The following is a 12,033-nucleotide window of genomic DNA, read 5'->3' as shown; positions in this document are numbered from 1 at the left end:
AGTCATTTTCATTTTAGCCTATACAATATAATTTCCAAAGCACGCGTTAGATGTTTTTACTTCTCATTATTTTAATGCAATTATGTGTTATTACTAAATATAATATAGCAATATATAGAACATTCTACATAGAAGAAATCATCGTGACGAGGTTTTATAGTAACGACATTTCTTCCCAGGCAAGATTACGTCCAGGCGTAGTTTAGGCTAGCTGAGATTCTGTGTCGCGAGATCTGGACCGCGATGTTTTGACCAGGCGAGATTTTGGGTATGGTTTTGGCAAGGCAAAGTTTTGGCCCGGCAAGATTTGGCCTACGAGTTTTTTTTTTTTTAAGGGGCGAGATTTGTACCGAAACCGTAAGTTGAGCCTGATGAGAAAAAAAAAAAACTTTCCCCCTTCTTTGAATTGTAAACAAACAAGCGTCCCAAGAGCCCCGTCACTGTTACAATCTCTCACATCTCTCAATAGTTTCCTCTTAGATTGACTAAATAAATGAAAATCGCATCACAATTGAAGGTTCAGTGTGTAGGGATCAAGTCATCAATTAATGCTGGAATATTGAGGGGGTGGAAAGCAACGGGAACGACTACTACATTTCTTTAGTTTACCAACAAAAGAAATCAAAATAGAGTTCCGGATATAGGATATCCCTCCATCCGGTGTTCTTACAATGTACTTGATTTTCTAGATAGACGTTTCTCGGGGATATGGTTAGATCAACCTTCCGGCTGCTTCGATTTTATATCAACCTCATTGGATTTTTTTTTTCTTTTGGGGAACATTAAGGAGGATTTGGGAGGTGTGTACCTGGCCCTTGTTGAGGATGTTGCTACACTTTATTGGTGGATTATTTACGCTGAACGTACTGTATTTGCTGATATGTTGCAGTGTGTGCGGGTAGAAGTGGAATATTGCCTTTACATCGTAAGAGGAACCAAAGTGACACATGAGGTTCACTAACGACAAGCAAAGGTTGGTGAGTTGTATTAGTACATTTTTCAACAGACCACAATGCTCTGAATCATTTGCTTTGGGATCCTTGTAACTAACTCCAGCGGGACTTTTGGGACACCCTGTATGCTGATTAGTCTGGAAGAATTGATTTCAAGAGCTACACCAAACTTGGTACATGAATCACTCCACACTTCCAAATATTACTCTTATTTACATTTCGAAGAAAATCCGACGGATTTCAGCTGAGTTTCCACTAGATGTCACGTAATCAGCGAACCAACGAACCAATTGTCCTCCAATAAACGTGTGCCAATAACCCACTCCAGGAAAAAATGAGGTTCATTTTGTGGTAATCGCGTGGTCGTACCCTAATGAATCGAATCTTGTGGACGTTGTGTGACGTCAACGCCTCCCCGTGGGAGTCTAATGGGGCATCACAATTGCCTTGTTAGTGAAGGTCGAAAATTGTAGCAGTACAAGGAAGATCACCCATGATTCGAAGGAGCTTCAGTTTTCACACCTTTTCCTTCTCCAGGAAGTTATATTCTTGTCATTTCTGTGACCAATTGCCTGATTTTTAACTTGACAATTCGTGGAAGGTGATTTTCATCAGGTCCCTTTCGAAAGATTCTGTGCTCCGTTAGGTCTTTTTCTTCTCGTACGGACACGTCTTAGAAATAGATTAATAATAATGATAATTCATCAGATTTTCAAAACTATTTTTGTCTAACTTCATTCAATCAAATTATTCTTATTTGTAATGTTGTTTTAATTTGAATTTTTATTTGTAGACCTAACTGATATATTTTCCCTGTCTATGTGTAAGATCTGATGCTAATCTGTCGCAGATAAATTAAGGAATCCTAATTATCTTTTAAAAGACCTTCGGTTTTCTAACATTTGTAAGAATGTTCTTTTCAAAAAGAAATCAATGTTTAAAAAAAGCAGCAAATGTATTTAACGGAGATCAGATTTTTATTGAGTATCATTTTTGTTCAAAATACTCCATATCAAAAAATGATTTTTTTTCAGGAATAAAGAACAACAATTTTCGAAAATCAGCTGAATAAATATTTAGAAAATCATTTTTGATGATCATATATTTATTTATTTAATCATTCATCCGCTGTGCTGCTACTTTTCCCTGTAATTCGTAATAGATCTATCTATATTAAATTAATGTTTTGAAAGAGATATGTATCTTAGAACGTTAAATTATAATCCTACGCATATCACTACAGATTATACACACTGTTATTTCTACATTTTGATACTACATATTTATTTTTTTGTTATTTTTCTATATAAAAAAAGAAGTCTTGACCAAGAGACTGATCAAAATGATCAATTCCCAGGCCAAACCGTTTAAGCTAGAAACTTGAAATTTGAACAGTTCATAGAATTTGTGATGCTAAATATAACTGTAAAAGAGTGTTTGGGAAATCTATGAAGAAAGCGGAAATGAGGTAGCAATTATTACAATAAGATATGGGGCCGCGGTGGTTCAGTGGTAGAGCGTTCACCTCTGGTGCTTGGGGTTCCAGTTTCGATCCCAGCCCCCGCCAAGTGAACTTTGTGGTGGACAAACACCGTGTGCGTGGGTTTTCTCGGGGTTCTCCCGTTTCCTCCCACTTTCTTCATTCTACCATTTCATTCATTTCTCATAATCACCGTCTTCTTTAGCCTAACCGGCATAACCGTGGGACGTAAAACTCACAGATTTCTTTTACAATAAGATATCCATATCTCGGATTCCTTTAAAGCTAGAAACATAAAATTCAACATTTAGACTTTCCATTTAACATAAGTAAGCACGCGGTTGAGTGTTTTCTGATAATTTATCTAGGATGGAAGAAAGGGGGTGGGAGGAGAAAGGGGTTTGAAAAAAATGAAATGAAATCTTTCAGTTGAAAGTCCCGCGATTATGCCTATTAGATTAAGGGAAGCGGATAATTAAGGCAAGTGAATGATGATGTAAGAATTGGTGGGATGATAGCGTGGAAGGAAACGGGAGTGCTCCGAGAGAATCCACGAACACAATGTTGTCCATCACAAACTTACTTGACCGGAGATCGAACCAGGGAACTCACACACCAGAGGTAAGCACTCTACTTCTGAGCCACCGTGCCCCCCCCCCCAAAAAAGGGGGTTTGGATTGCAATGATTATGTTAAGATTTCCACATCTTAGAATTCTTCAAAGTTTGAAAATGAAGTACGGTATTTAGACTTTTCATTCAAAATAATTAAACACTAGTTTTACTTTCCTCTGATATTTTCCTACCAGTGAAGAAATGAAGTAAAAAGAAATAAGTGGAGGAAATGCAATTATTATATTAAGATGTCCACATCTTGGTATTTCTTAAAGTTAGAGAGGTGGAATTCAGTTTTTAGTCATTTAAAATAACTAAAAACATGATTGATGATTTTTAGATATTTTACTTAGAAAGGAAGAAAAGATGTGAGGACTATAATCGTAATAGTAAAACGTCCGTATCTTAGAATTCATTAATTAAAGACCTGAAATTGTGTTTTTATTTATTTATTAGTATTTTATTTGCAATATAGAAGAGAAGAAAAAAGACAGCAATAAAGGGGTAGGGATTGCAATTATTATACAAGGTACACATCTCGAAATCCCTTAAATTTAGAGTGAACTTCGGTATTTAGCTTCTAATTTAAAATTATTAAGGACTTGTTTTAACGCTTTTTAAGTAATATTTTATCTAGAAAGGAAGTAAAGAGATATTAAGAAAAAATGAAATTGCAATTATTATAATAAGATGTCAATATATATAATCTTTTAAAATTAGATATGTGAACTTCACTATTTGAACTTTTCATATGAAGTAATTTAACATATGTTTCGGCATTTTTTTATATATGACCTACACGGAAAGAAAAAGGGATGCAGTCCTTCACTAAACTAAACAAAATATCAAAATTAATGGTGGGCACAAAAACCGGTTTTTCGGTTTTCGGTTTTTAGAAAAACCGGTTCGGTTTTTCACCTGATCCGGTTTCGGTTTTCTTCAAAACCGATTCCGTTTTTTTTTTTTTCAAAATTTGTTCTATTTCTAACCAGAATCGTGTTTCGTTGTTCTACGGAAACCGAATCCATTTCCACAGAAATAGTCTTATGTGTTTTCGAAAAGTTTTAGCCGAAACCAGCTTCGGTGAAAACCGAACCGGTTTTGGTGAAAAACCGAACCGGTTTTGGAGAAAACCGAAATTTCGGTTTTTCGGGTTTCGGTTTTTATAAAAACCGGTTTTGCCCATCCCTAATCAAAATACGCTGAACCACATGCTGACTTATTTTAAATGAAGATTCTAAGTACAAAATGCTATGGCCTTAAACTTAAGGGATTCGGAGGTATGGACACTTTATTGTTGGAAATTCGACTTGGATGGAGTGAAACGATAGATTCAATTTTTGTAGATGTTTAAATTTCGGCATCCCTTAAAGCTAGAATGAAATTCGGTACTTAAGACTTTTCATTTAAAATAATTGCGCTTTTCGATATTTTACATGAAAGGGACATAAAGGGGCAATCGCTCGGCCCGGCAGAAGTCTGCCAATAATAAACGAAGTGTACCATGAATAGCCACACCCATTATACTACAAATCTAGTATTCATTAACCTTATACAAAAATGAAGTCAACATTGTATGTCTCATTATTACGGAAAAATGGATGAGCCGTTTGAAGTCAATTTTTGAACAGGATTAGTACTTACCCTCAACTGTGTTCTTGTCATATCATTTTGATTGAACTTCGTATCCTAAAGGGAGAAAGGAGCTAAACATGTATTATTGAAATATTATATTTTAACAACCCAAAAATTAATAAAATCCTATTGAGGAGCATAAAAGTAGCAATATCTATCTTTTTTTTAAAAAAAAAATATATATATATATATATATATATATATATATATATATATATATATATATATATATATATATATATATATATATATATATACAAAAACGACATCGAGGCTGTCTATCTCATCATCACTGAAAAACGGCTGAACTGTTTCGAATGAATTATCAGACATAGAATTTTTCTCAAGCCAAGTTTTTTTATAATACAGAACTGCCCGGCTTCGTACGGGAAGAATAATGCTTAAACATAATATTCGAAAATAAAGAATTGAGCGGAATAAATAACAACGAGCGTTGCTTCGGTGTTGCCACAGTCAATTTTCTAGCCTGAACATTTTTGGCTATATTTGGGCGTAAATTTAATCGGGACTGTCACCGATCAGCTTAGCGACCCCGACCCCGAAAACTATGGATTCAACACTCATCTTGGTTGTTTTGAACATATTGTTTTTTACCTCTTCTTACTCCCCTCATAAATAAAAGGCCTCTTATTCCTCCTTAGGATGTTCAATTCTCAAAACCTTTCGTTATTTGCAGCCTAGGGTGCAAGGAAAACATTTATACGAAATTTTAAGATGTTATGTCTGATAATTTCGGAGATCTGGCGAACGGAAAAAAATGATTCAAGCCACCTTCCCAATCCCTCTTAGGATACTATTTCGCCAAACCCCTTCTTTGCTACAACCAAGGGTGCAAGGGGAACCTTCCCACAAAAATTTGAAGGTTATAAGCATAGTAGTTTTGGAGATCTGTTGATGAATGAATCAGTGAGTCACTCAGCGGTGTAGATATTTTCATTAAAATTCGCATTCTAAGAGGGAAGAATAATTTAAAATGTACAGCAAGAATTTAGTCCCACAAGTTACTCACGTTTTCGAGATGAAGATTGATTTATAAAACTCCTTAAGCAAGTGAACTCTTGCTCCAGCATTTTAATGGTGTATGTATGTGTGAGGAAATTTTGCTGTTAATGGAACAGTTTCTCAATAGGATCTACATAAAAATGATATTGAGGATATCTGTCTCATAATAACAAGAAAGTCGATAAGCTATGTGAATTAAATGTTTGAAAATAGTTAGCACTTGTCTCTGACCGGGCTTTTGTGTCACTTTCATTGAAATACATACGCTAAGAGGTATGTACGACGAAAATATAGTATCTCACATACGTACCTCTCATCTTAGGCTGATAAAACTCGATATATAAACTCATTATTAAAAATAAATGGCAACACGCTCCAAAGTTTACGAAAATTCCACGTGTAGGGGAGCACAAAATGGCCAAAGTGAGGAAATGCTTGAACTGTATATAATGAATTTTTGAACATGAATAGCACTTTTATCGAACTGGGATTTATTCATTTCACTTTGATTGAAATGCGCATTGTAATGGGAAAAGGAGGTTCAAATATGCCTTTCAAATATTTGCGATAATTTTTTTTCCGTGTGAAGAACGACCATTTCATCTAGTTTATAATAACGATATACTATTCAATTTCCTCTACATTTCATAAATTCGTCTCAGATTGTCCAGTGTAAACACAATTTCAATGAACTACTCCCCCCCCTCTCTCTCTCTTCACGAACTGGCAAGGATTTACTACTCATGAAGTCCACAAGGAAAGCTAATAATGCTTTGCTTAGTTATTGTGTGTCAGATCGTAATGTTTTGCCAAAAACATTAAATTATGTTTTTTGCATCCGGATCAGCAACTCGAAGGCTCCTTAAGAGTTTTCGCTGTTGCCTGCTCTTCTTGATTGCCAACACATCTTAATTGTGGTGGTGTCTGTGTGGCCCGCGCCGACTTTTCGGAAATGGCCCGCGAGGCTTGACTTTGGCCTGCGAGCCCATCTAGGCGTTTCCCTGGTTGGAATTTTTTGGATTATTCCAACAGGTAGATGCTCCGTGGTTCTTCTTGTAACAAATTGAGCAGACTGATATTTTGTCGCCCTTTACAAAATTATTCCTTTTTCTACCACCGTTATTTCCTTTATTGCTATTCTTCGCATCCGCTTTTCGTCCGTTGTTACGCCTATAATTAGACTTCATGGCGTTCTGTGCTACCATTAACGATAACTCGGCCATTTGATTTGCTAATTTGGTAAGGTCCGTGTGAGGAGGTTGTGAGGGCGGGTTTTGACTTTGGTGGGGGTGCGGATTCGAAACTTCAGGTGCAGAGGAAGTTGACTGAGGAGGGAAGATATTCTGCGATGGAGGTGCAGAAGGTAACGATTGCGAATAACTAGGAGCAGGTTGGGTGTGATGCACAGTAGAAGTTGGCTGTTGTGCATAGGTTGGTATGCATGAATTAGAATTCGTTTGGCTATAATGGTCGTACAAAGGGAGTGGTGAGGGGCGGTTAGGTTGGCCGATTAAAGAATGAATTGCCTGTGACAATTCTACATAATTCCTCTTTTGCATGAGATCTTGAGCTTTTTCCAGTTCGTGGAGTCGTTCCTGCAGCCGCTGGATTGTTGGAAAGGATTCCAACGCTATCTTTTGCAGCAAATTTCGTTGTAGTCCTAACGAAAGAAAATGAATTTTCTGTTCCTCTGAAGCCTCTGGCATCAGCTGTCTAATAGCCCTCAATTTCCTTAAGAAATATGAATCGACTGATTCATTCTCGCTTTGTTGAATTTGAAAAATTTCTAATTCCGCCTTATACGCTGGTATATTTGGGCGGGACAGAGAAACTAATTTGGTTTTCAGCTGTTCGTAATTTAGTGTGTCGAATTGATTCAGATTTTGCAATTGTAAGACAAAGTCAAGAGCTACGTCCTGTAGATACATAGGAAGAATTTCTTTCTTCTTTTCGGGGGTCCAAGCCTGAAGTAAAGCCAAATGATCAAACAGCATGAAAAATCGATCGGGATCGTCAGTACTGTGACCAGAATATCTAGTTAAGTGAGGAATATTAAGAGGTATACGGGAGCCTGATTCTGCCATATTGTTATCGCCTTCTTTATATGTATTTTTCCCAGATCTAGTTGTCGGCATAAATACCTGCCAGCCTGTAACGAATCAATCTACCGTTAAGAGTAATGAGAGTATTTATGAGAATAAGGATACTATCTTTTATATGATCCTGCTTTTAGTAACACTTACACTGTATGTTAAAAGTTTTTAAGTCCGTGGTAAAAAGAGCGCCCCGTAGGAAAGTCCTTTTAGTGTCTGCAAATAGACGCCGACGCATCTACCATGTAAAGATTTCTCGGGTAGAGCAAATAATGTACTCGGGATTTGGACTTTTCCCTTCACCTTTTTATTACAAAAGTTTTATGTACACAAATTATAGTAAGAATTTCCTCTAATATTTAGGTGAGATTAGATAGGAGCCCGGTGACCAAGCGTCGTGGGCTTTGGGGTTAGGTACTCTCGGTGACCGTGCGTCGTGAGAGGGGTGTAGATTAGGTTTCTCTTTCTCGGTGACCGTGCGTCGTGAGAAAGAGGATAGGAACCCGTTGACCGTGCGTCGTGGGTATAAGGATAGGTACCTCTCGGTGACCAAGCGTCGTGAGAGGGGTTTTAGGTGTTGTGATCAATCCGTGAAGATTGATGTTGGTCGAGGTGTGCAGGTCCTTTTTATTCTGTCTTGTCGGCTTCCATCGTGGGTATTCGTCCTTCCGACTGATGGCGATGGTGATCGACTCCTCTTCGGGAACGTCGTCTGTTTGTTTGTGTTTATTATCAACACATGTAGTTCACACGTGGTTATTGCCTGGTACGGCAACGTGGGGATCCTTACAATATATATACATGCGCGGATCCATGAATAAGGAGGCAGATTATGGTTTAGCCCCTCCCTTGATCATATCCTGGAAGCGCTACTGTATATATATATTGTTTTTAATAAGTAAAATTATATATATATATATATATATTATTTTACTTAAAGAAAAATAAAATCTAAAAGTTATTATTACGAATTTGTTAGTTTCTGGAATGTATCATTGCCTTCATCAGACATACGTATTATCTAATGTGTCTGTTGCTGAAATTGTAACACAGATTACTAATACAGTAGTAACTTTTCCATTGATCAAATTTATTTTCATTTAACTTCTAACTAATTCCAAAGCTAGAATATGCAATATTTTACTTCTTTGTGTGAGTGTTATACAGTTTAAAGAACACTATGAGAAATAAATTATAGCGTAGTGGATAGTGATCAAGTGACAAATAACCATGCCTTAGGCGGGGTACGAAACCACGATGTACTTGACTTAAAAACCAAAATTATCTCTACAGACTACTTGCCAATAAATGTTTGGGAGCTGTTTACAATAAAACAAGTAGAGAACAAAAATAATTTAGATATGTGCGAAATTTAGTACATTTAGAGAGAAACAAAAGGAAGAAAGTTAAGCGTATTTCCATTTTGTTGACAGAGTGGTTTAGAGATTTGGACATTTAAAAAGTATTGTTTCCCCCAATGGAGAGAGAATCTGTGTAAAGTTAATTCCAGTTTTCCAGGATCCCGCCTTCTCGTGGTGGCTGCCGGGTGTTGGTACAAGAGAAACAATCAATAATCCAAAACTTCCTTCTCGAGGCGGTAAACTGCCTTCTGCAAACTAGGTTCACGGTTGACTTCCTCCGGACTCCACCAGAGACATTGTCATTGTTTTCTGGGGCACGTGGACACCCGGATTCACGTTAAGTAATAGTTTGTGGTTACCCAACATGCATCTTTTTCGTAGAAATTGAAAGTTAATTAAGCTTATACTGTTAACATTATGTAGGAGTTAATACCGTTGACTTGGTAAAATAGCTGAACCGTGAAAGCTCATGGGGATCGGATTGTATAGCCAGTATCTCATACTTGTCGTTGCAGGTGTTTGCTTTTGAAAACTATTAGTGCATCGGAGAGTCTAAAGTTGTATCTATCGTAAACTGAATGTAGGTTTTCAGCTTGGAAGAAGCACCGCAAAACACGGTTTATGTACTTCTCACATTTTTATGCAATATTACCAACCAATATAGCAGCTTTACTTCAAAGCAGGCTCTCCTTGCTATACTTTTTTCATAAATTTGTGACTAGTCAGTGTTTGTGAATAGTGTTAATATGTATTTAATTATATTAATGGTAACTGATTAAGAATTACTCAACATGGAAATTTTGAGGCAATGCCACTACACTTTTTAGGCAGGTAATGCGCGGTCAGCATAATAAACCTGATTATTATAAATATGATATACTTCTAGACTGGACTTGAACTATTCTTCATTTTACTTCATGGCTCAAAAAAGTTAATACCAAAATTTTAGGATTTCTTCTGGAAGCAGTGTATAAGATCGTGCATGCTAAATGAGAGCTTACTAATTGTTCAACTAGTTCAGGCTTCTGGTAGATACACACAATCTTAATGTATCAAGATAATCTGTGAATTTCTACATCAATGTTGGGTTTAAGCAAGTTTGAGAAGAAACAAAATAACTACACATGGTTGAGTACGAGGGTAGCATATATCGCATACCAGAAGCTATCTGGTTTTAGTTACTGATATAAACATTCTAAATGCTTTTTTTTTTAAACAGGAGAATGCAAATTTGCATTTCTGATTTCTTCCTCCTTTATGCTTCTGACTTGCGCTGCACGTGCATGTGAGTGATTTGTTTTCATTCAGTGAACATTTACGTATTTGAAATTTAGCTTAAATCCTTGAGAAAAACATATTTTAGTACTTCAAGAATATATTGATTTTAATCTTCTTTTTGTATATGCATGTATCCAAACAAAGTCAACGACAACATTTTCAGTGCTAACATAAAGGTAGAGTACGTGTGGTTTCTTAGAGAGCTCGTACTATAGTACTGTGCTTCGGTGGCTCTAACCAACAAATTTCTTTCAGCAGTAGTATAATCTCCGCAATCACAACACCAAGTTACTGCTGAACCGCTGCATTTATAGTTACTTGGGACAGCGTTACCAAAAGCTTTCTGTAAATTATCGTGTGGAAAATTCCTGACATTTTTTTGTCAATGAAACCTTACAAGCAGGTGTGCGTGACGAGTATGTATGTCGCCGTTAGGAAAAGATAAACAATCAATCTGCTTGTTACCAGTATATTTTGCTACAATCACAGTACATAAATATATACCGTACAATTCGTCGTATGAGGACCAGAGGAACATAACACCATTTTCGTAGGATTACAGGCGAATGGACAAAAAATTTATTTTCTCAAAAAGATGTTTTAATAAGATGGTAATTGAGCCACACTACAATAGATGAGCAGGTGGTGCTACGTTCAACTTACACCAACTGGGGTTCTCAAAATTATGTCCAAACATAAAGAAAAGGAAAACGGCATTTTTGGAGTTACGTTCCTCTGGCTCTCATGCGACAAATTCTTTCAGAGTACGCGCCTTTGGCGTGGAAGACCTGGGTTCCGCTCCCGGTGGAAGCTCATGTGGTTTGGATTCCACGTTAGTCAGTAGGTCCCGTCTCATATATTTTCACTGCTGAAAGGAACGTGGAACCCACAAACAACTCAACTCAATTTCTTCCAGCAAAATAAAAACAGACAATTATAATTAGCAACGTAGACGTACATTTTAGCGCCACAGAAGTTCTTTTTTTATTATTTTCTCGAAAAATACACCATACCCATAAGCATGTTTTATTGTAGTACAGATTGGTGTGATCTATTGATTGACATGCGTCTTATATTTGGACAACATTCTAGCTAAGCAGAAATTATAATTTAAAAGTTAATAATAATTTTAAGCTATATCTCATTCACCACGCCATGCACTGTCATGTTACTAGTATCATAACGAAGAATTACATATGGATATATTTCAATAACAGTTTTACCTCAACAAGTGTCATGGCTCTTGTACAGCATCAATTTTTAGGTTCACCTTTTTTTTCACCGTCTTAAAAGCACTCACTGTTATGATTTTCTTCAGCCGAATACCATCTATCTATTGATATCTGTCTCATCTTTGAACATTTTTTTGTTCGTTGAAACACTAACAATTTTCTAGAATTTTCTTACATCGTGTTTACTTTAACTACAATTTGAGGTAGATCACACAATTTCATATTTTGTATGCAACACTTATTTATCTGAATGTTGTTTATTGTGCTTTTTTTAAAAAAAAACATTGAGACCGTAAAGTTAGTGTCTACTATTATAATATGACCTCAGGCACTATTCATTTCTTCCCAAGCCCTGTAACCTCTAA

The 12,033-nt window shown here is 36.4% G+C and overlaps 1 protein-coding gene across 2 annotated transcripts in view; it reads left to right on the top strand.

Moving 5' to 3' along the window:
- The window catches only part of LOC145688337 (protein O-linked-mannose beta-1,2-N-acetylglucosaminyltransferase 1-like), a 312,951-nt gene that overhangs the window by 116,786 nt on the left and 184,132 nt on the right, over positions 1-12,033 (top strand). The gene's annotated exons all lie outside the window — the stretch shown is intronic.

Source organism: Thermobia domestica, chromosome 6 (genome assembly GCF_964235325.1).
Source record: "Thermobia domestica chromosome 6, izTheDome1.hap1.1, whole genome shotgun sequence".
NCBI classification, from domain to species: domain Eukaryota; kingdom Metazoa; phylum Arthropoda; class Insecta; order Zygentoma; family Lepismatidae; genus Thermobia; species Thermobia domestica.
The sequence above is the reverse complement of the archived record's forward strand: the minus strand, read 5'-3'. Positions and strand labels throughout refer to the sequence as shown.